General features: G+C 35.5%; 1 long non-coding RNA gene across 1 annotated transcript; it reads left to right on the top strand.

Annotated features, from left to right (window-relative positions):
- The first annotated feature begins 2,632 nt into the window (after nucleotides 1–2,632).
- LOC309621843 lies at nucleotides 2,633–8,615 on the top strand. The gene is made up of 3 exons (XR_014240288.1): nucleotides 2,633–2,713; nucleotides 4,739–4,819; nucleotides 6,325–8,615. It is a non-coding gene; the product is annotated as an uncharacterized lncRNA (long non-coding RNA).
- The last annotated feature ends 15,901 nt before the right edge of the window (nucleotides 8,616–24,516 follow it).

Raw genomic sequence — 24,516 nt, 5'->3', positions numbered from 1 at the left:
CTGACAATTTGTAGAGTGGGTATTCAAACATTATAGATTAGAATTTCTATTTTAAGTGTTGCTTAGTATGTTAAGTTTCAAGAAACAAGCATCTACCTATAATATATATTTATAATATCTTTATTACAATGCATTTTAAATTTACCTTAGTGGTAAATACAAAGCTGATCAATGATTTCTTATTACTTCTCATAATGTAACGCAAAGAAATGTGACTTGAATATGATTTACAGTGTTTTTAAAAATACATTATATGGAAGTCCAAAATCTTTTAAAGGATGGTGAAAAATAAACGTGTAAATGGTGTGCATGTGTGTATATAGTGTGTGCATTTAAATGCACGTATTCTTATGTATATACGTTTTTATAAACAAAATAAAGTTCACCCAACTGCTTACTTTCCATTTCAAATCAATTCAACCTCTCAAGTTTTTGGTTTTTTTTAAATTCGTATGCCCCCTCTTTCAATTCTTCTCTCTGTGTCTATCTATAGAAGTAATGTGATATGATACTGAATCTATCCTGCTTTTCAGGCTTATTGATGGAAAAATTTACTTTGCTTTCCGTTTAAATACATCTCTTTATGTTTTCAGAGATTAATTTGAGGATAAGTTGTGGAAACAAAAATGGGATATGTTGTAGGGAAGAGATGCTATTGTTAATATAAGAAATGAAGTAGTAATTTCATGGCACACAGAGAAAGTATATGAATAAAATACTGCTCTATAATGTTTTCTAGTAAGTAGTAAAATACTACTATATTTTAAGTTTTACTGGCAACACACATGAAAGAGTTTTAAGCAAAAGAAGTGATGCAATAGGCTCCACTGGGCCATTCAGAATCCTCTTGCCACTGAACCTACAGACCAAGGGGTTTGCTGTTTTTGGCTGAGTGTTCCTGATTATCAAGAGGAAAGTACATTGCCGTACCATAGTGAGTGCAGAGAAGAATGTTCCTGGAACCTATGGGATTGACTCAGGTCTTATTGTAAGTATGAATGGAAAACTAGATAAACCTAAAACAGACAAGACTAGTAAGGACCCTGATCTTCAAGACTGAAGTTCTGGGTCATTTCATCAAGTCAAATATCCTGGAAAAGTTTAATGATATCTAAGAGCAAAAGGAATATGGTATGGAAAGGTGAATAAATAAGTTATAAAGACTAACTCTGGTCTTGTAAACAATGGCTGAAACAAAGACTATACAACAGTATATGCTTCACTTATATATATTAAATATAAATAATATTATATATTACATCTACACATTTACATTTATATTACATAAATTATACTCCATCTTGTTTGCCTTTTGTGAGAGTGAACATCTTTATGATTTAATGTTCAGGTTTATGATTATTAAAGTGGTATGGTGATCAAATTAGAATGAGAATGAATGTTATCTAGAGTTAAAAAAGCAACTGATGGATTTGATATCTTTTTTTTTTTGGACAAGGGATTAGTATGTTCTTATTAACATGCACGAAACTTCATTGCATTAGATGGGAGCGTGTTGTTTTTCCTGTTTCTGTTTTCACATTTAAATATATATCAAAGGGGTGTGTATTGATTCTAATAGTAAAGAGGCGGATTGTACTAGATGTTGTCTACTAGATTTTGGCAACCTTTTCAATCCCTTCTAGTTAACTTTAGTATCTCAGAGACTAGAAAGCTAAGAACTGTACTGCTAGATTCTGTTACTTGGATTGGAGACAAAATGTGTTTTTTCTTCATGAGCTTCATTGACAGGAAACCTGCAGGGACGCCAGGGAGGCAGAGGATGCTTTTCTTGGAGTGGCTGCAGCCAAGGGCCCGGCTGCAACAGACAGGACTCTTCGCGGGGCTCGAACCCACATTCTGACTGTGCAGGCGTTCTGAGCGGCAGGCAGCTGCTGCAGAGGCACCACTGGCTGCAACCACTGCTGTTTTCCAGACCTCTGGATCCTCACTGTGGTAGCAGGGCCCGGAAACCAAGTGTTGCATTCCCATAGCAGGCCTGAGTTTCCTCCTCTAACCCTCCAGGGATGTGGAGGCACCGAATTTCCTGTTTGTTCATCCGTTCTTAAAATAAATGAAAAACTCAGAGTTTTCTGTTTCCTACACCGTGATTCCTGACGCACATACATATTTGTCAACCATATTAATAGGTTTCAGAATTTATTTACAATTTCTTGGGGAGAAATATTGGCATCATAGGACTAGATCAGTAACATTTGTTTTATGCGTGATAAGAAATGTAATTATTTTAGAAAACAAAGTATATATCTCTATATAGATAGATATAGAAATAAATATAGAGATATAGATATAGATATATACTTAGTTATTCTCTCTCCATGTTCATAAAATATTAGATTTTAGCATTTGGAAGTTCACTATGTCTAAGATCACTATGTAGCCACAGGATATCAAAAGGCTTATTTTATTTCAAAGTGTGGAAATATACATCCTAAGGAAACTTGACAATGTTTGCATTATTTGTCTCAATTATATATTAGACAGTTACGAGCATGGAATTATGAATTGTATCCATATATGTATTATTTTATTAAATATTGTGCAATATTTTAAATCACATGACAATATTTCAGATTTTGATAGCGTAAAGATAAATAAAACTTGTTTAATTTTCATAGATTTCTTCAACCTCAATTCAAGATTCTAATGTCAAGCCTGCACATGAGATGCTGTAGCCGTCTACTCAAGCTGTTCAGTGAGTCTGAAGTTGCATTTAGCGATGGCATATCTCTCATGGGCTGATTGGCTGTCCTGCCTGTCATTTCCATGGATGCCATTTCTCTTTTATACCTTGCACTTCCAAAAATGTCATATATTTTGTTTCAGAGAAAAGATCTTTTTATCCTTTTCAAATTTCAACATGTTAGTGTAATTTCCAAAGACATATCCCAGAGCTATAAAATATATTAATGGGATTCTAAACGTTTGATAGACATTGAAAATACTTTTATCTGTATTTAAATACCTATGTACTGCTTAAAATATTGAAGTTTGTAATAGTGTTTTAACTAGGTCTATACATACACATGTACAATAGTACAATCCTGTTAAAAATGCTTTCGCTCGAGATGAACCACTTGAAGCATTTTCATGTATCCTTTTAAGACATTTCTTCTGACAAGGTGAGCCAGTCTTTCACTATGTTAAGCATGGTGTGACATGCAGGGCATTTGGATCCCTTGAATCTTACTTCATCATGGGAGCTTTCAAAATTTAGAGAAAAGGATGGTATCACAAACATTATGAGATACCTTTCTGATGGCTTGCCATCTATCAAAACTATTTCTTCCCTAAAATACTCAAAACAAACAACATGTACGCTGGATTTAGAATTTAAATGTTTGCTGTTGACAGGATATAGGCAGTCAATATGCTGTGTATGCACGCGTGTATGTTTGAATGTACTTTGTTAAAACTATTACGTGAAAGGGAAATAATAAAATTAGCTCTTCATAGTTTCTAAATAAAAATCACATTTATGTAAATCTAAGACATCACTGAGAGAGGAAGACGTTGTCTGAAAACATGATTTCTCATAGAAATATTTATTAAGTGGCATCTATATGCCAAAGTAATGTAACAAACTAAAAGTAGTTTCAACTTTCATAGTTAATTTCAGTGGCAAACTGTTTTCCATACATTTATATCTCAACATTACCTCTTGAAAGGAAAATTTGAGTTACTAAATACTGACTCCGTATCTCCCAAGTTTAGCTAATAGTATTCTACACCTACTCTGGAAAATAAACAAACGACTCTAAAAGATAACATTATATTTATTTTTAAAGATGATGAGATAGCAGATTTTAGTAAATTGGCCATGATCATATGGCTAGTACTGGGTATGGAATGTTTTAACAGTAAAGTAGCAAAACTTCCAAGCATAAGTAAAGAAATTATTTCTACTTAAATGTTTTAGATAGGTAATTGCATCATTAAGAATTCTTTCTTTGTAAAAGTAGTCTTTTGTAAGAGCTCAAAGTTTTAGATTGCTGATATTCTATGACCTGTTTGTTGGCTTATGTAATTCACAAATAGCTTGTAATGCGTCCATAATACTAATTATATCCTAGTTCAGGATAAAAAATACTTTCCCACATCCTTCTATGATTCTTATATTTTTACTTGTAGTTATGCCTTAGATTCCAAAAAAAAAAAAATCACAGTTTTTCTGAAAGTTAATTGAAGTTCTAAAGCTCTGGGTGGAAATGTCATGGTAATTTGTTTTTGAAATAATATGGAACTCTACAGCTAAAAACAAAGCATTCAAGACAAAACAAACCATGGTTACTGTGGAAATAAAAAATTTTAACTTCTATTTAGGCTTTCTTTAATGCTTTAATGGGTCTTCTTTGTATTCTAACATTCATGTTATCTTCTCCACAAATAGATTCAACGTCTCTAAAATGTCTAAGGAGGATACTAGAATGTTGTTTCCATCTGCAAACTGCAAAAGTCTTTTTCTGTATGCTCAAACTTATCTGAGAGAACTTTAAATAAGTAGCGACGCAATAATTACTTCCTGCTAAAGACTGATAGATTGATATTTTTGATAGATAATAATTTGGACTCATAATATGCAAACATCCTCCCAAGCTATTTTTTATGATCAAAAGACTACAAATTAATGGCAATCATTATGGTAGATCACTTCTAGAAATCATAGCACGTTCATGGACCTCAATGGTAATGAATTTTAACTATTTCCTTTTTCTTATAGGTCACAGCCAAAGAGATTACATATGTGAATTTCCAGAATGAGAGACCCAGAAAATGCCATGGTTTAGTTCTCCAACTCCAGGTACAGATTTATTTCAGTTTCACTATTCAACTTTAGTGTAAAGAGTTGAGAACACTTTAGGTAAATAATCAAGTAATGAAGAAAAAGAGAAAATGGAGATATGATAACAAAATACCTTAAAGTCCAAGCAGATGGAGTAAGGCTATCATGAACAAGCTGTATAGAAGTCTAAATATTAGTCCAAGAGGAAGGTAAGTAAGAGCATAGATGCAGACTGCAAGTTACTTAGTGATTAACAGTCTGGAGTTTGAGGTCAAATTCTAAACCTGCAATTCAGTAGCTGCCTGATTCTGGGCAAATTGCTTTACTGTCTATGCTGTGCTTTTCCATATTCATAAAATCATTTAACATTTCTAACTTCATAGAATTCCTGTAAGTGAGGAATGAGAGCACGAAAAAGGCACAGCTCAACACCTTGTACATACTGAGCACTCAATACCTTTCAGCTCTTCTATAATTCAGCTCTTCTCAAAATAAGAATACTTTGGGGACCATAAAATGTTAAGTTATGAGGTACCCTTAACATTTTGAGGTATTTTAATGGAAAGTAAGTAGATCCTTTCACAAAATTATCAAAGGACTTCAAAGTAATATTTATTTTATTTATATGGCATAACTCTTTGTAAATTTAAGTATATACGCAGTTTTAATGTAGACTGAAGGTATACACAATATTTTAATTTTTTCAATACTTCCTGCTGGCTTGGGTTCTACAGAGAATTAACATTATAAAACCTGTCTAATTTTTTCTTATAATACTTAGGTATACTCTGTGCTTTATTTTTAGTCTAAAAAGGTTTTGGTAAACAGAGTATTATTTAAAATTTTCACCATTTTTCATGTATTGATTTCCTGAGCACCAGGAAACTGAAATATGCACGTGATAAGTTTAGTATTTCTAACTTTCACACAGGAAAATTTTAGGTAAGGGGATTCATCTTTGTAACAACTAAGGATGGCTTTTTACTTAAATTTTGGACTCCAGTTATCATAATGTCCAATTGCCCTATTCTTCCTAACTTAATTTCTGCCTAGTTAATCATGTATTTATTTTATTTTATATAATACAATAGTGTCTTATTTTCATATTATTCCAGGTTGGATTTCTTCCTGCTTTGTAGAAAAACCTGAGCATGTTTAGCAAATATTTTTGATAAACAGATCATTTGTATATTCTGAGAGACATACAGCACCCCCCTTTGGGGATTTAGTCTCATCAGTCATAGTAAAGAATAGCCTTAATATTCGCCTAAATAAAACTGTAATGAAATGTAGTGATATATATTACACAATAATATACTCTCCAAAGGTGCATTATAAGTGACTATCTGATTATAGGCTGCTTTGGTTTTCAGTGTCACCTTGACCTTTCTTAGGAAAGATAATTGAAAATTGACTGAATACGGACAAGTTTAGCATTCAAAATTAGCAGCAATTTTAATTGTCTAACTATTGTAAATTAACACATTTTACCACATATTTTGTATTTCTTGAATTTCTCCTAGAAAAATTGTGGAAAGGTTACAAGAAGAACAGAAATCAAGTGTGTACATGAAAAAATATAGTTTTTTGCTTCATGACATCGTAAATGTTATACATGTAAAATATCATTTGTGAAGTTTCATTTTTAGGTTTATGTGGGAATAACTTTGTCTTTAAATTTGACAAGAAAGGTTGCTCTTGGCAAAGTTCTATGTAAATAAGTAAACGGTATAACCACAGAAAAAATTTATAAGTTGTATTTATGTAAGATGCTTCAAGTGCTTGTAGTTGTACAAATAATCACACGTGAACAATATTAGAATATATAAAATAATGTTAAATTAAATTATAAAATACATTAAATATCTTGATCTCTCATTTTTCTTAGAAATATCGTTAAACAGTTTTGCAGTAATATTTTGATAGCTCACACATGCCTCAGTGAGTCTTTTTGTGCTCATTGCTGAGTACAATTTATTTAGAAGACTAAAGTTTGAAAAGGATAGATGTATACTGACAGCCTCTAAGAAGATAAATCAGCATATGATCAAAGAAAGTTGAAACACACTTAAGTAGGTAATAAAGAATTAAAAACAACTATTTGTGTCATGTACTTGGAGAAGTTCTTCAGTGTCAAGAAACTGTGCAAAACATAGGTTTGTTTTGTTTTTCATTCTCCCTGTTTTCTATTTGTGGAAATAAACAAAGACTACCCCCATAAGAACAAGCAAAGGCTCTTTATTCAGAGCTTGCAACAGAAAGAGAGTCAGCAACCGTCACGTGCTTTTGGCTGGCAGGAGGGATTGAGAGCTTTACAGTGAGGACAGGAAAAGGCTTTGATATGCTCTGAATGGAAGGGGTTGGGAGGGAGAAGCTGGAGGCAGGGTAAATAGAAGTGAGGTATCTTACATGATTGGTCTGGAAGCAGATTTGACCCTCTCTGGTTGGTCCTGAGTTATAAGCAAGGGTAAAAATTGGGAATCTGGCAGTCACTGATCAGGTTCTGACTCTTCTGGGTGAATTGCTGCAAAGATTGTGGGTTGGCTTGTTGGCTGGTGCTGCAGACACTGTAGGTCAGAGTTCTACTGTCATATCTGGTCCAGCCATTATCTGTGTGCATTTTCAGTCTCTCATATTACACCTGACTGGAGACTAGTTATAGATACTATTATTTTTCCCAAATACAATAGCTTCCTCAGAGCTAGATAAATAATTCTAAATCATTTCCAACTTGAAGTGAATGAAATAGATCATACAATGAAAACAAACAAAACACTATCATGACACAAAATGTGAAATACTGCAAACTGAGGACAGATATTAGAAGTATGATGGAAGAGGGTGAAAGTGGAAGAGGAATCAGAGCAGTAGCAGAAGTGGCAATTATCACAGAGAACACTCAGTGTTACTCAAATTTAAAATTATAAAGGGTAGTCGTAAGAGGTAAGATGAAAGAATTGGGAAGGAGACCTTATATAATTTTACAAGAATTCAGTTTCAAGATGGCAGTATACATTTTTTCCCCTTATTCTTTTTTCTTAAAATTGTCTGAGAAAATATAATCACATTGAAAACTAGAGATCAATTTCAATGAAAAAGGAAACTGCTTGTAATACCAAACCACACCATTGAAGCATGCCAGTCAAATATCATCTAGTCTTTGTCAAACCTGGGGAGGGATCCTAAGCTCTTAGATCTCCCCTCATTTAAACTACAGTTTAAATTCTAGACGGCCTTTCCATGACCTCTTTGCTTAGAGCAATGAAGTCCAGGAGGCTGGGTGGGTCTGGAGAAGGAGAATGTTCCTATAGAAAACCAAATCATCACCAAGGAATGACCAACGCAAGAAGCAGAAGGGGAAGCAGGATGACTGGCTATGTTAATGAATCCATAGCCCTGAATCCTGCCCAAAGGAGCCCACAGGGATGCAGTGAGGGGCAGGGAAGGAGGATGCATTTCCACATGTCATTTAGTTTCTGTTAGGTGCCACCCAACTGCTGAGTGCAGATAAGAGAAAATGTGAAAACAGGGCAAAGGTGTAAACATTACAGGTCAAAAGCTTCATGAATATACAACTGTGATCTTCACTTCTCTATAACTTAACATAACTTGACCATCAGATGCACCATGTTTTCTCCATCGTGTGCCTATCTGGCCATTCAAAAACTCTAGTAACTCAGTCTGTTCCAGTTTGGAAATCTCTTTTGGGTAAATCTTCAGATCAGGGTTCTCTCCCACTCTCCTCCTCTTCTCTCATATACTCAGGAGATTATTTGATATTCAGTTATATTGGGTAAATTTTAAACTCCTTTTGACTGTTTCAAACATTTTCTGAGGCAACAAATGTCGATGGTCCAGAGGAGTAGGAGGAAGGAGTGAAAACAATAAAGAATGCTTAAAGGAATACCTGGGTCAGGATTATCCTAACGTCTGCCACAAAAATAAAATGATAATATTGATGAAGTCACACTATTCAATCCAGCTGAGGATGATGACTAATTGCTCACTTTCCCCATTTCTCTCTGATTGTACAATGTTTAACTGCGAGGACCTTCTGCTCATAACACCTACCCACAGAAACAGGAAGAAGTAATAACGCAGAAAAAATTATCCAGGAAACAAAGAAAATATTTACACTAATAGTGCATCAGAGTGGGCACAAATCACGATTGATATCATTTCCATTTAATGAAGGAGATTGCAGAAAAAATATACTGAAGTGTCTAAAAGAAAGATTATGAGACAGATGCAATTTAAAAATTGAGCTTGCAGAACTTAGAAAATAAAATAATGGGAAAATACAATAAAAATAAGGCATATTACAAACAATAGTCCAGGGCTTCCCTGGTGGCGCAGTGGTTGAGAATCTGCCTGCCAATGCAGGCGACACGGGTTCGAGCCCTGGTCTGGGAAGATCCCACATGCCGCGGAGCAACTAAGCCCGTGAGCCACAATTACTGAGCCTGCGCGTCTGGAGTCTGCGCTCTGCAACAAGAGAGGCCACGATAATGAGAGGCCCGCGCACCATGATGAAGAGTGGCCCCCACTTGCCGCAACTGGAGAAAGCCCTCGCACAGAAACGAAGACCCAACACAGCCATAAATAAATAAATACATAAAATAAAATAAAAAAAAATGGGGGGAAACTTTATTAAAAAAAAAAAAAAACAATAGTCCAGTATAATTAGCAATGCACCTGAAAATTTAGTGAGCATGGAGTAGAAATTGAATAAGTTGCAAAATATAAATATATAAATTGGAAAGGACAAAGAAGTAAATTCAGTATTAGAGAAAATGAGAAATATGTCAAAAGAAGATCCAAATGTGCATAAATAATAATCATGAGATGAGAGAAAAAAATGAGACAGAAAAACATGAAGTGAAAAAAATGAAAGATAATTATTCTAAAATAGATATGAATCTGAAGACTGTAAGAGCACACCTTATACAAAGACAAATTAATGTAGAAAGATTAACACCAAGAATTTTCCTTATGATATTAGTTATCTTAAAGAAGGAATGCATAGCTTCTGGGAAAGAAAAGCAAATTAGTAGAAGAAAAAAAAAATAGGAGAAATGGAGTCCAGTGAAAAATGAGATATTATACATGTAACAAATAAATAAGATCAGACATCAAAAAAAGAAAAGGAGAAACAGTTTGTCTTCAGGTTTTTACAATGAAAAACAAAGAGAGCTAAGCTAAGAGACAGTGCTGCAATAGTCACGTTCTTTTCTTTTTATTTATTTATTTTTTATTGAGGTATAATTGACATAACCACAACTGGTTTTGTTTGTTTGTTTGTTTGTTGGCCGCACTGTGCGGCTTGTGGGATTTCAGTTCCCCGACCAGGGACTGAATCTGGGCCATGGCAGTGAAAGCGCCGAATCCTAACCACTAGACCACCAGGGAACTCCCCACAATGTTTTCTTATAAAGGGCATGACTCCAATATTTTATATCTGACCATACTGTCTTTCTAACACATGAAAAATTAAGTAGATAAAATACGGTAATTTTTTTAGGAGAAAAACTAGTGGACTAAATTCTGCTAACCAAAAAGTAAAGAACTCTAGAATCCAGAATATTTAATTATTTAAAATAAATGATTGATGAAAATTGTTATAAATAGTAAATGTTCTCAAATATACAAATAAGGAAAAATTGTGGGAATTATTATTTCAGAGCAAAAGTTGACAGTAACAGGGGATGAATTATAAGCACCTCCTCACCCTTTGTACTTGTGTGGTATGGGGAAAATTAAGTGTGCTCTTCCATTCACTAACTTAATAAAGGTTAATTAGCACCTGCTATGCAGAAGACCCTGTTTTACAGGGAATACAATTGAGATCATTGACTTCAGGTAGCTTTCATTCTTGTGTTTGGGGGCTGGGAGAGCGGATAAAGACAATGAACATAACAAATAAGTAAATTTTATGGCAGGTTAGAAATGACAGGTTCCCCAGAGTGAAACAGAGGAGAAAAGGCACAAAGGGACTAATTGCAGGTGGTGATGGATGGGTGGGGATGAGAGACTGTTCTGGGTAGCCTCACAGAGAAGGTGCTGACTGAGCAAAGACTTAACGAAGGAAGAGAGTAAGCCATTCAGAAATTTGAAGGAAAAGCAAACGTCAAAAGGAAAAGCCAAAACAAAAACAGGTGCTCACTGAATTCATGGCATAAAGCTCATGAGGCTGAGGTGGAGAGAGCCAAGAGGGAATAAGTAAGAGAGGGCTCAGGATATTTTGACCCTTATAAGCAAGCCAACGTGAGAGCTTTCACTTTCTCTCATTTTTCTTGATGGGGAATCAACTAGTACTGAGAAAATTTAGAATAAGAGTACAAAAGGAGAAAAACCCATATTGTTTTTTATTAACCACCACCCCATGAAGGTGGATGTTTTAAGAAATAATGCTTTAAAAATGAAAGAAAAAACCCTCATGAGGAAATACTCTATATTATCTGAGAGATCATTCTTTTAAACGTGGGAAAATCTTATTTCCATATTTTGTGGATTAAAGAACACTAGCTTTATACTCATATGACTTGATGGAATTGTCAAGAGAATAAATTATGTTTTGTACCAGCTCTCACGACTCTCTCCCTCTCGCGTATATGCATGTTGAAATGTGTTTTTCTGCATCTAAGCTCTTCCTTATATAGGAAAGATAATTAAATTATAGTGATAATTTCCTGTCTGTCTGAAATCCATCTCACATCTATTGTCATTCATCCCATTCTAATTTTCCCTACTCCTGGGAAAATTTCGAGATTACCTGATCATAATTTCTGATATATGAATAGAAATGTTTATTTATTTAAAAACTTTTCATGTTTTATCTTTGATAAGTAGATGACTCTGGAAAGATTAGGGTGATATTAGCTTTAAATTAACTCTATGAGATTTCACTAATTTTATCACCATGCTAATGTAATGTTATCACAATATTTTAGTTAGTTAATAGAAGACTTCGGTTTAACTTCTCGTAATTTATATTTTTAAACTATTCCAGTTCTATGGTGTTAACATTATTTCCAGAGATTATTACAAAAACATCAAATTAGGTTTAACTGACTAAATTTAAAATAATGGATAACTTTTTGAAATGTTTAATACTGTGACTATTCTAAATGCTATACTGAAATTGAATATTTAGATCTTTAGTCAATTAAGACTTTGGACCAATATTAAATCAAGTTAATTAATAAATAATTTGGGGCTTCCCTGGTGGCGCAGTGGTTGAGAATCTGCCTGCCAATGCAGGCGACACGGGTTCGAGCCCTGGTCTGGGAAGATCCCACATGCCGCGGAGCAACTGGGCCCGTGAGCCACAACTACTGAGCCTGAGCGTCTGGAGCCTCTGCTCCGCAACAAGAGAGGCCGCGATAGTGAGAGGCCCACGCACCGCGATGAAGAGTGGCCCCCACTCGCCGCAACTGGAGAAAGCCCTGGCACAGAAACGAAGACCCAACACAGCCAAAAATAAAAATAATAAATAAATAATAAATTAAAAAGTTTAAAACAAAACCAAAAACATAAAATCTGGAAATAAATAAATAGATAAATAAATAAATAAATAAATAAATAATTTGGATACCTGGACACTTTCGAAGTAAAATGATAAAAACAATGGTCATTGAACATAGTTTTAAATTAAATTCTCTGCTTCTCATTGTTATGTATAAAATGTCCATAGCTTGGTGGGACTTACACATGTTTTTAAATGTCTGGTTCTGCGGGCTTTTGTACTGAGCATGAGTTTCTGGGTTTAATTGCATATTCTAGGTTCTGGTTTAGAAGTGCATTTCAAACTCCTCATAATCCCCTTATTCTGCTTGCTTCAAGAAATAGCAGCTCCTCAAAGGTAAGTTTATGAACAAACTAAACAATATATTTATAAAAACTAACCGTTTGCTCATCAGGACTTGCTTTAGGGACCTCATCTCATAGTTCCCGCTAATACAGTTACTACATTGTAACATCTACCCAATCCCAACCTGCCCCCTGACTTAAAGGATTCACCTTCGAATTCTGCAGACCCTAAAACTATAAAACTATACTGCCGGGACTTCCCTGGTGGCGCAGTGGTTAAGAATCCGCCTGCCAATGCAGGGGACACGGGTTCGAGGCCTGGGCCGGGAAGATCCCACATGCCGCGGAGCAACTGAGCCCGTGAGCCACAACAACTGAAGCCCATGTGCCTAGAGCCGGTGCTCCGCAACAAGAGAAGCCACCGCAGTGAGAAGCCCGCGCACCGAAAAGAAGAGTAGCCCCCGCTCACCGCAGCTAGAGAAAGCCCCTGAGCAGCAACAAAGACCCAACGCAGCCAAAAATAAATTAAATAATTAAAAAAAAAAAACTTTACTGCCTTAATGCCTCATTTGAAGCAGTACTCAGACTCTGTCACAGTGTCTGACATTCTTCCTTACAGAGTAAATCTAAGAAATTAGCTTTGCCTGATCAACAGGTTTTATAGTGGGCTTCTAGATGTCAATAGCCACCAAATGCGAAGACAGTTTGGTAAATGAATGCATGAGGTATCTTACACATGTAGCAAATGAATAATTTAAATTTTCTGTACATTAACAAATTGCCATCTCAGAATATATAAATTTATACTTAATACGAGCCATGCCTAATTCGAATAATATATGAGCATGCCTATTCCCCTTGTGCTCACCAAAAATAATGTCATAAATTATTTCAACTGTCACTCCTGTGAGGATATGTAGATTTTCAAGTTGTCACACACACTTATAGATATAAATTGATATGTATGTTTTGAGACTTATACCTGCCTTCTGCCCATGTGTCATCATATACTTTTTATAAAAAATTTAAAAAATAATTCCTGTGACTTTGTTATGCAGAATATAAACATCTTAATATCAAAGGCTAGAAAATGCCTATAAATATTTTATACAGTGTTATATTCACTCTTAAACAATTAAATTTCAGACGATATTTTTAAAATACATTTAAATAACTTTTTTAAAATACAGTTCATGTATCATTATTCTTATTGAGCTGCTTTGGAATCTTAGAAATGTGGTAGCCTCCATTAAGTAGATTATGGTATGAGTTTTCAGAAAATAGAAATAGATTTTTGATGCTCACGTGCAAATGGTTGGCTAACAACGGCCCAGCTCTTCTACTTGCTCGTTCTCCTAACAAATGCTGCGTTTCAAGGAAACAAATTCTAAATGTCAATATACCAACACTCCTGGGCTCAAACAGTAATTATTGGAGTGAATGGGCTAGGGGCACCTGGGGAATTGGGCAACTCATCTCACCTCTAAATTACCTTGAACACCTGGGGAAAAATATAATGGCCTGCAGCTGGTCTGTAGAGGAAACTTGTGATTCATTATCAAAGGAACGGAGAGGTTTACATGTGTTTTGAACATGTGCGGCCCCTTCAGAAGGCACAATGTAAATGGGTTTAAAGCATCATTAGGTACCTACTTTAGCACAGGTAGGAAAACTGACTGCACAGCAACAACTGCCATGAGGTGGGAAAGCACACTGCGGTGCAGTGTCAAAATATGGGCACGGCTGAGGCTACAGATGAAGTGCGGACACATAATTCCAGTGGCATTCATAAGACAGGTGCCTGAAACATAAACCCAAATTATCATTATGGAGTTTCACTGAGTACAATTTAAATATTAATGCTGACATTACAAAGGAATATTTGGTATTTAATCAGTTAGATCTAGGCTAAGATATAGTTTATATTTTTAATCTTTTTGTTTTAACTTAAGAAGAAGGATTCTGCAGTCCAAATCTAATATCACTAAACTCAAATTGGCCCTGGAGTAATAACTCAACTGCAAGGACACAGAAATTCTAAAGGCTTTGGGCAATTTTAGTCATTCTTTCTCAAATGTGAGTATGACATTATAGAGGAAACTGAAATGTCAACTCTGCCAATACCTAGCTAAGTGACCTTGAGTCATTCCTCTAATATGTTTCTTTATATCTTAAATATAGAATTAAATATCTCAAAATACTCTCCAGCATTACAGACAAGTATAATTCTTAAATGTAAATAATCGAGAGACTGTTGAAAGCAAATATTCACATGTATTTATACTGCCTGATAGATCAATGGAAAACTGTGATACTGTACAAACAGCGCTCTGAAGCTTTTGACCTATATCACTAAACAATCAGTTATTTCTATAACTTATCCTGAAGTGTTACCAAAACCTACAAATTTAACAATTTATATACATATATATAACTCCTTAGAGATTAAATAAGAGGCTAGAAGCACTTGTGCCTATTTACAAAGGAGTACAAACACAAGTTGAATATTTCTTGTTAGTCCATTATGAAGTTGAACTTCTTTTAAAAATGCATCTCTAAACATACAGATACCATGTCTTATTATTTTAAACAACAAAAAGACTGGATTAAATCATAATGTTAAATAACAAATAATAGTTTGCCGTTAGAAAGTCATACAAACTTATCGGAAAAAAAGAAAACAGAAGGTATATCCCCCAAAGGAAAAGCCTCTTTGACACTGTTGTTCAGAAATGAACCTGTCGGGCTATCCCAGATATTACTAAATGTAGTTTTAGAGTAGACCGCTTATCCGGCAAAAACAGAATGTTTAAACAATGACGTTTTGCTTTCTATATTTCACGTCATCCTTCTTAGCACTATTCCAAGGATGACTAGTTTCATTGTCCGTGGACTACTGTTTTCTAAATCCAGAAGATGGATGCTTTAGGTGAATGTGCATGACACACTCAAACTGTAAACACAAGTAAGGGAAAGTATAACACACTGGTAGAGGTCAAGGTATATTAGCAGCAACTCAAAACCACCTCAAAGTTTGACTTATTTGTCCATTAGTTAACGCCTAAAGAAACCCTGTGCTGTCAAGGATGACAGAGCTGCAATCGTTGTCCATGATTCTTCAAGCAGTTAGTGACAATGGGCAGATTAATGAAGTGGGCAAGGAATAACCGGCTGGGGGATTGGTAGAAATGTTTGCCTCCTATGGACATCTTTTTTTTTTTAAAGTGTAGATGAACCTGCTTCGTAAATGTATTCATTCAAGTACTGGCTTAAAAAACAAATAATGGTGATGTGTTTGAATTTCAATGATGCATATGGTCCTGAGTTTGACCTGAGGACAGACAAGGGATATGATAAGGTGAGGAGGTCCTTGGAACAATCTTGGGAAATGACCAAAGCAGATCTGTGAAACAGGTTTCACAACTACCTAAAAGAAACAGGAGAATCAGTCGGGTCTAGTACATCTATAAACTGGAATTGGGCATTTTGATGGGTTGACATTTTTCCTTGACAAGTTCAGAACCTTAAGTGATCTTAGAAATGTCAGAGAGGAGCTTAATAGGCACCTCAAAGAAAACATTAACTATACAATTAAACTTAATGGGAATAAATTCTCCTTTTATGAGAGAAAGGTCAATGCTAGCCTGATAATGGACAAAAAAGAAAAAGGAGTTCACACACACATGAAGAAAGCCAATTTAGAGAACTAAAGTTAATATAGTGCTGCAAAGAGAGAGGTTTTTATCAGCTTTCTCAACTATTACTTTCATATTAATTCAAATTTGTGTTATGAGAAAATACAGTTTAATAATATCTGTAATCTCATAGACAAGCCACAAGGAACTCCAAGGAACTTCAGGATTCTAAACATGTAATAACCTTCTCTTCATATCGTTTTTTGCACATATTCCCCACCAATGGCACAATGAAATTTTTAAAACTTTGAAATTATATATAAGTGAAAACCAAGCCCAAAACTAAGTGATTGAGGCTCTTACATGTTTATTTCAAAGTTTACTCCATTATTCATTGACCTTCAAAATAATAAAGGCTAACATTTATTGAGCTCCAACTATGTAATAAACTTTAAATCCTTACAGCAATACTCCTGGATGTGTAATATGATTATTTCATTTTATATACAGGAGATGTGCTTAGTCAATATACTGGTTCACTCAGATAACAAGAAGCAAAAACCAGATTCAATTTATTTCCTGGAATTTCCACAAAATAATTTCAGCTTTTTATTTCTTGTTCATTTCTGTGATTTTTTTTGACAGCTAAAGACCTGTCATATGAAACTCATATAGATATTGTAATGTTTAAGTCACATTTCATAAAGTCATATGTGTGTGTATAAAATAATATTGAATAACACAGTTAACAAAAAACTCTGTGATAAATAAATGAAATTATACAAATATTTTGAGTATTTATCTAGAATAAGAGTTTTGCAAAATACTACATTGAAATCAATTTTTTTCTCTCATAAGCAGTTTATGATCTGGAAATATAGAAACTATATCATATATACACAACATAATACAAGAAAGATTGATGCAACTATTATGAGACTAATACTTTACAGTGAAAGGAAGCTCTACCAGAAGCAGAGATCAAAATGATTTTAGGGAAAGCAAGAAACTTTAATGGAAAAGATGAACAGGTACATTAAATTTGAAAGACAGAGACTTAGGAAAAATGGACAGGAAAGGGGATTTTAAGCAAAGATACCAGTAAAAATATAAATCCAGAATATGGGAGGACTATCAGACTGCCTAAGGAAAAGGTACACGTAGGTAAAGAATAGTAGAATAAAGAGAAACATAAAGTAGAGAATATAATATGAAGATTTTAAACAGAAAAGTGACATGATTAGACTTGTTTTTGAAAGTGCCCTTTAGGACAGACTGAAAAAATACTAGAGAGATTTATATGAAGAATATTCATGAGAGAGTTAGAGATCACTATATTGTCCAATTTAACATTTTCTATACATCAGACTAAGATGATACATATTTCAGTAAAGGTGAGAAAGTAACCTCATTCGTTTTGTGGCATTATTTTTCTAAGATAGTATAATGGTATACTGAATTACAAATATTTCATAATTTCAAATTTTCACATACAAAACTACTAACACATTTTCATCCGTTTGGTGTAGTGCCCGCCATCTTATATGTTATATTCACAAGTTATATAAAACTAATAATTTTCTTTCATATATATATTTTACTAAGGTACCATATAAAGATATACAAAGGAGTAAGTCTGAGAGATATTTTTTTTTTTTTTTTTAAAGAATTTTTTTTTTTTTTAAGGCATTGTTTACTTTGTTTATTTATTTATTTTTGGCTGTGTTGGGTCTTCGTTTCTGTGCGAGGGCTTTCTCTAGTTGTGGCAAGCGGGGGCCACTCTTCATCGCGGTGCGCGGGCCTCTCACCATCGCGGCCCCTCCCGCTGCGGGTCACAGGCTCCAGACGCGCAGGCTCAGTAATTGTGGCTCACGGGCCCAGTTGCTCCGTGGCATGTGGGATCTTCCCAGACCAGGGCTCGAACCCGTGTCCCCTGCATTGGCAGGCAGACTCTCAACCACTGCGCCACCAGGGAAGCCCTGAGAGATATTTTTGATTTGAGGTCAAAAACTGGTGGACTGTAACGTAGATGTGACTTAGAGATGCATTTTCTGTACAGTGTTGCAGTAACATTTCAAAATTTCCCATGAAACTAAACAAGTTCAGCTTCTCTTTAAAAACAACAGGTTATCTGGAACACCAAGCCCCAACTTCTGAAAGGAGGCAGTCAGCGAATCTGCAGATAGATTGTACTCTCTCTCCACACTGGGAATACACTCTTCCATTGGCATGTCCCCACCGTTCCTGGAGACCTAACATGTAGGCCACTGCACTCACGTATGTCCCCTGCCTGACATATGTCCCCTGTTGGCCTTTGAATTGCAACCTGTGATTTAGAGAAATAATCATCAGGACGTCGCAACTGACTAGACAAGGAGAGTGAAAAGGTGATAAAGGAGTCCAAAAAATATGATTTTAATTTAGTTTGGCACAAATAGGGTCACCAAATTAAAGAGCTTACTGAGGCACTGGGATTCTCACCTAAATCCTACTTGCTGTGGACATACTCTTAAAGTGACCCTCATGATCCCTGTACGTGGTATTCATTCCCTTGTGGGAACTCTCATGCTGAGTGTGTGTGAGAACTCTGACTTGACTTTAAGCTACAGGATACAAAAAAGGTGGTGGGATATATGTGATCATGTGTCCATAATTATGTGGTTAAGTTACATAAGAGCTTAGGGCCCACTTGCCTTCCTGGTCTAAGAATGCAAATAGCTATGCTGTGGAACCCTGCCTGGCTAAGAACTGCAGGTGGCCTGTAGAAGCTGAAGACAAACTTGTAACTGACAGACAGCAAGGAACTGGAGCCCTCAGTCCTACAACCACAAGAAACTGAATCCTGCCAACAGCCCATGAGTGGGGATGCAAATCTACCAGATGAGAACCCAATCCTGACCAACAACTGGATGGTTACCTTGTGAGACCCTAAAAAAAAGGACCTAGGAAAGCCATGCTCAAACTCTGGACCTATGAAAGCCGTGAGCTACTAAATGTATATTGCTGTAAGCTGCTAAGTTTGTGGTAATATTCTTACACAGCGATCAATAACTAATGCAATACAAATTTTCATTTCTTACTTTAAAAAATAATTACTCAGAGATGCCTTCCCATATCTCTAAAACTGTTAGGGTCCCCCTAGTTAATATTTACAAAGATACCAATGTTCCTTATTTACAGAAACCTGCAAACTTGTGAGGATCTGTTTATCACTATTTATAATTATTTACTTGAATCTTCTTGTAATTATTGGCCAGATCCCTACCTCTTCCACATACCAGGAATGATGGATTAAAGATATCACAAAATTTTTGTTACTTCTGCCACCAACAATTAAGTTTTGTTTTGGATTTTTTTTCTTTGTTTTTTGTTTTCCCATTGCCTGGAATCTGGCTGGGCCTGAGACTGCTTAAACTAATAGAATAGGACTGAAGTGATACAGTATGAAGACAGACCCAGCTCTGAACAGATTGCTATCTTTTGATTCCTCCCTTTGATAGTCCCTCTGTCTTGCTGTAAGGAAGCCCAGACCGCTTTGTGAAGTGTCTCTTATAGGGAAAAATGTGAACCACGACAACAGCTTTAGCTGAGCCAGCAAGAGTTTTGCCAGCCAAGTAAAAGAGAAGTCTTGAGAATGGCTCCTCCAACCCAATGTTGAGATAGATGACAATGCATAGAACAGAGATGAGCTATCTAAACAGCTACAACCAGATAGGAAACTCATAAACAAGCATACCTTTGCTGAGTTAAGCCTCTACATCTTGTGGTGTTGATTACACAACAACAGACAATCAAAATATCAGGAACAATGTGTACATTCTCAGTGCTAAAAGTGTAATTGGCATACAGAAGCTCTATCTTTTTGGCAGGGATTAATGTTATATTAAGTCTCTTAAAGGAGATTTACAAAAAGCAATTTAATATGAGGATCTGAAATTTATTAAAAACACTTTGGAATGGAGATGTATTTTTAGATAAAGATTTTCATGAGAAAATATCTGGATTTGGAGATGCAGATCTGCAAAGAGGAAAAAATTTAAATTGTGGGAAGCTTAGATATCACCAAAGTAAAAGAAAATAGCAAAAAAGAGAGGCTTAACAAGATAACTGGTGTTGGCAGAAAGGCAAAGATAATTCTATATCTTAGGTTTATCTTTATTTTTAAAGGACATGTTTTTATTACTGTACTTTCAGTCTCTAACTGAGAAAGATATAACATTCTTTGGAAAGGAAAAACATATTACTCACCTAGTACATTAATGTTATTTCTTTATAAAGGCATTTGAGCATACTCGTTTACGTAACTCTCCTCAACTATATAATTTTAAATAATTAGTAAACCTAAACGTTTTATTTCTCTCTTTAGACAATACCTAGACATGTAGGTATTTTTGTTACTCACATTTGACAATAGTATACAGCCTCATTATTTACAGTAAGTTCCCTACGTACGAACCTTCAAGTTGTGAACTTTCAAAGAAGCTAACGTGCATTCACATGTCCAATCATGTAAGTCAGTTCACGTGTCTGGCGTACATTGTCACGTGCGTGCATCCTCTACAAGTGGTTGTGCTTTTGTGTACTTTACTGTATAGTTCTGTATAGAGTACAGTACAGACATCACTGGATCGTTTTTTCAAGAGGGTAGATAGAATTGAATCCAGCAAGGAATCAGAAGCTGTGCCATCAATGTCAGGCGTGAGTGAAATTACAGCTTGCCCTCCGTCTCCTCTTCCTGATGATCATTCAGCTCTACCATCTCCCACCTCCTCTCCCTCCTCCAGTCAGTAACTCTTCTTGCCTGGTTGCTCAATGCCAGCCCCTGCATACCAGCTATTGTACTGTACTACTGTACTTTTCAAGGTACTATACTATAAGATTTAAAATGTTTTATTTTTTTTTAATGTATTATTTGTGTGAAAAGTGTTATAAACCTATTACAGCACAGTACTATATAGCCAACTGTGTTAGCTGGGTACCTAGGCTAACTGTGTTGGACTTACAAACAAATTGGACTTATGAAATCACTCTTGGAATGGAACTCATTCGTATGTAGGGGACTTACTGTACTAGGAAACTTCCTCTTGCCATGTGTCTTAATGTTTAAATGCTTTTGATTTATCAAAGAATAAAGCATTAAATGAAATAATGTCACTATGATGAGCATTCTTAGGTTTAGTGAATAGTGGGGAGACAGGAGAGAAATAGAGGGTATCACAAAATTTTGTAAAACTCCTCTGCAACAGTGGTTATGTAGTCCACTTACATATATCTCCATCTCTGTGAAGATAATAAAACTGTTCCGAAACACTCTACCACTTTAGAATCCAAGGCTCAGAAATTCAACACATGCTAATTAGCTTGATACATGGGGTCTTTCTCTAAATTTGGTATCTAAACCTTATAAAGTTTTAGGAATACGATTATATTTACTTTATCTGGGGAAGTTTTGCTATTAAATTATATTAGTATAATATATCTTTGGGGAAGTCCTGTGGCAATAAAACTGGCTTAATCCAGCATGTCTCAAATATATTTCACTACAGTTGACTTTATTTTAATGGAAGGGCACATTAATCACACAAGGAAATAATGATCTATGATACCACTTTGGGAAATAATATTTTAGGTACGAGGGACTTCAAAATTCAAAATGAATTGATTGGCATGATCCTCTGGGAAGGAAGTGAGGTTTGTAGGTACAGCTGGCCCTCCATGGTCTCAGGTTCCCACATCCACAGATTCAACCAACCACTGATCACAAATTAAAACAACAAAAAAAATTCAGAACATTTCAAAAAGCAAAACTGTAATTCTTTACATAGCATTAAAAGAATGTATGTATATATATAACTGAATCACTTTGCTGTGCAGCAGAAATTAACACAACATTGTAAATCAACTATACTTCAATAAAATAAATTGAAAAAATAAGTAACTTGGAGATGATTTAGACTATATGGGAGGATGCACATAGGTGGTATGAAAATACTAAGCCATTTTATCCAAGGAACTTGAGCATAGGATTTTGGTGTCCATGGGGGTCCTGGAACCAATCCCCCATGGATACTGAGGGATGACTGTATAAAAAAGCTAGTTTTATATAAAACTCATCTATTGTGATCCTAGGGGAAACTGTTAGTTTCTAGAAGCTCCAGATCCTTTGTTAGTAAGATCGTATTACTTTGACAATTCAAAAAGATAATCCTAAAGAAATTTTTTTATGAACTAAAACATAGTATATGAATTTTCATAAGTATCATCTCAGTTATCACATCATACAATCTCTGCCTGAATAACAGAAATATAACTATGTAAAAAATGTCGGCTGAGGTGAAGCGATTTCCTGCCTTATCTAAGGGTTGGAGGCAGAAGCTCTGGCTGGCTCTTTCTGCTGCCCTAATAAATAAGAGGTAGCGGTTCATATGGGCACCAAGTCCGTGGTTTCCCACTAGGTTTTTCAAGCAAGTTAGGCACTGTTAAGAAAAGCAGAACAAGCAAGACAGGAACACAAAACCACCCATCAGCACACAGACTACCTAAAGTCATACTAAGATCACAGACACCCCAAAACACACCACCTGGCACTGCTCTGCTCATCAGAGGGAAAAGACTCAGCTCTACCCAACAGAATGCAGGCACCAGTCCCTCCCATCAGGAAGCCTACACAAGCCACTGGACCAACCTCACCACTGGAGGCAGAGATCAGAAGCAAGAAGAACTAAGACCCTGCAGTCTAGGGAAAGGAGACCTCAAATACTGTAAATTAGACAAAATGAGAAGACAGAGAAATATCTTGCACACAAAGGAGCAAGATAAAAAACCCACCAGACCAAATACATGAAGAGGAAACCAGCAAACTACCTGAAGAAGAATTCAGAGTAATGATAGTAAAGATGTCCAAAATCTCAGAAATAGAATGGAGAAAATACAAGAAACGTTTAACAAGGACCTTGAAGAACTAAAGAGCAAACAAACAGTAATGAACAACACGATAACTGAAATTAAAAATAATCTAGAAGGATTCATAGCAGAATAACTGAGGCAGAAAAACAGATAAGTGAGCTGGAAGACAGAATGGTGGAAATAACAGCCACAGAGTAGAATAAAGAAAAAAGAATGAAAAGAATTGAGGACAGTCTCAGAGACCTCGGCAGCAACATTAAGTGCACCAACATTTGAATTATAGGCGTCCCAGAAGAAGAAGAAAAAAAGAAAGAGTCTGAGAAAATATCTGAAGAGATTATAGTCAAAAACTTTCCCAGCATGGGAAAGGAAATAGTCAGTCAAGCCCAGGAAGCACAGAGAGTCCCATACAGGCTAAACCCAAGGAGAAACACGCCAAGACACATATTAATCAAATTAACAAAATTTAAATAGAAAGAAAAAAGATTAAAAGCAGCAAGGGAAAAGCAACAAATAACATACAGGGGAATCCCCATAAGGTTAACAGCTGAACTTTCAGCAGAAACTCTGCAGACCAGAAGGGAGTGGGAGGATATATTTAAAGTGATGAAAGGGAAAAACCTACAACCAAGATTACTCTACCCAGCAAGGATCTCATTCATACTTGATGGGGAAATTAAAACCTTTACAGACAAGCAAAAGCTAAGAGCAACTACATGCCAATAAAATGGACAACCTGGAAGAAAAGGACAAATTCCTAGAAAAGTACAACCTCCCAGGACTGAACCAGGAAGAAATAGAAAACATGAACAGACTTACAACAAGCACCAAAATTGAAACTGTAATTAAAAAACTTCCAACAAACAGAAGTCGAGGACCAGATGGCTTCACAGGTGAATTCTATCAAACATTTAGAGAAGAGCTAACACCTATCCTTCTCAAACTCTTCCAAAATATAGCAGAGGGAGGAACACTCCCAAACTCATTCTATGCGGCTACCATCACCCTGATTCCAAAACCAGACAAAGATATCACAAAATAAATTACAGGCCAATATCACTGATGAACATAGATGCAAAAATCCTCAACACAATACTAGCAAACAGAATCCAACAGCACATTTAAAGGATCATACACCATGATCAAGTGGGGTTTACCCCAGGAATGCAAGGATTCTTCAATATACGCAAATCAATCAACGTGATACACCATATTAACAAACTGAAAGATAAAAACCATATGATAGTCTCAATAGATGCAGGAAAAGCTTTCAACAAAATTCCAAACCCATTTATGATCAAAACTCTCCAGAAAGTAGGCATGGGGGAACCTACCTCAACCTAATAAAGGCCATATATGACAAAC

The sequence above is a fragment of the Balaenoptera borealis genome, assembly GCF_965194805.1.
Source record: "Balaenoptera borealis genome assembly, contig: HAP1_SCAFFOLD_1049, whole genome shotgun sequence".
Taxonomy (NCBI): Eukaryota; Metazoa; Chordata; class Mammalia; order Artiodactyla; family Balaenopteridae; genus Balaenoptera; species Balaenoptera borealis.
The sequence above is the reverse complement of the archived record's forward strand: the minus strand, read 5'-3'. Positions and strand labels throughout refer to the sequence as shown.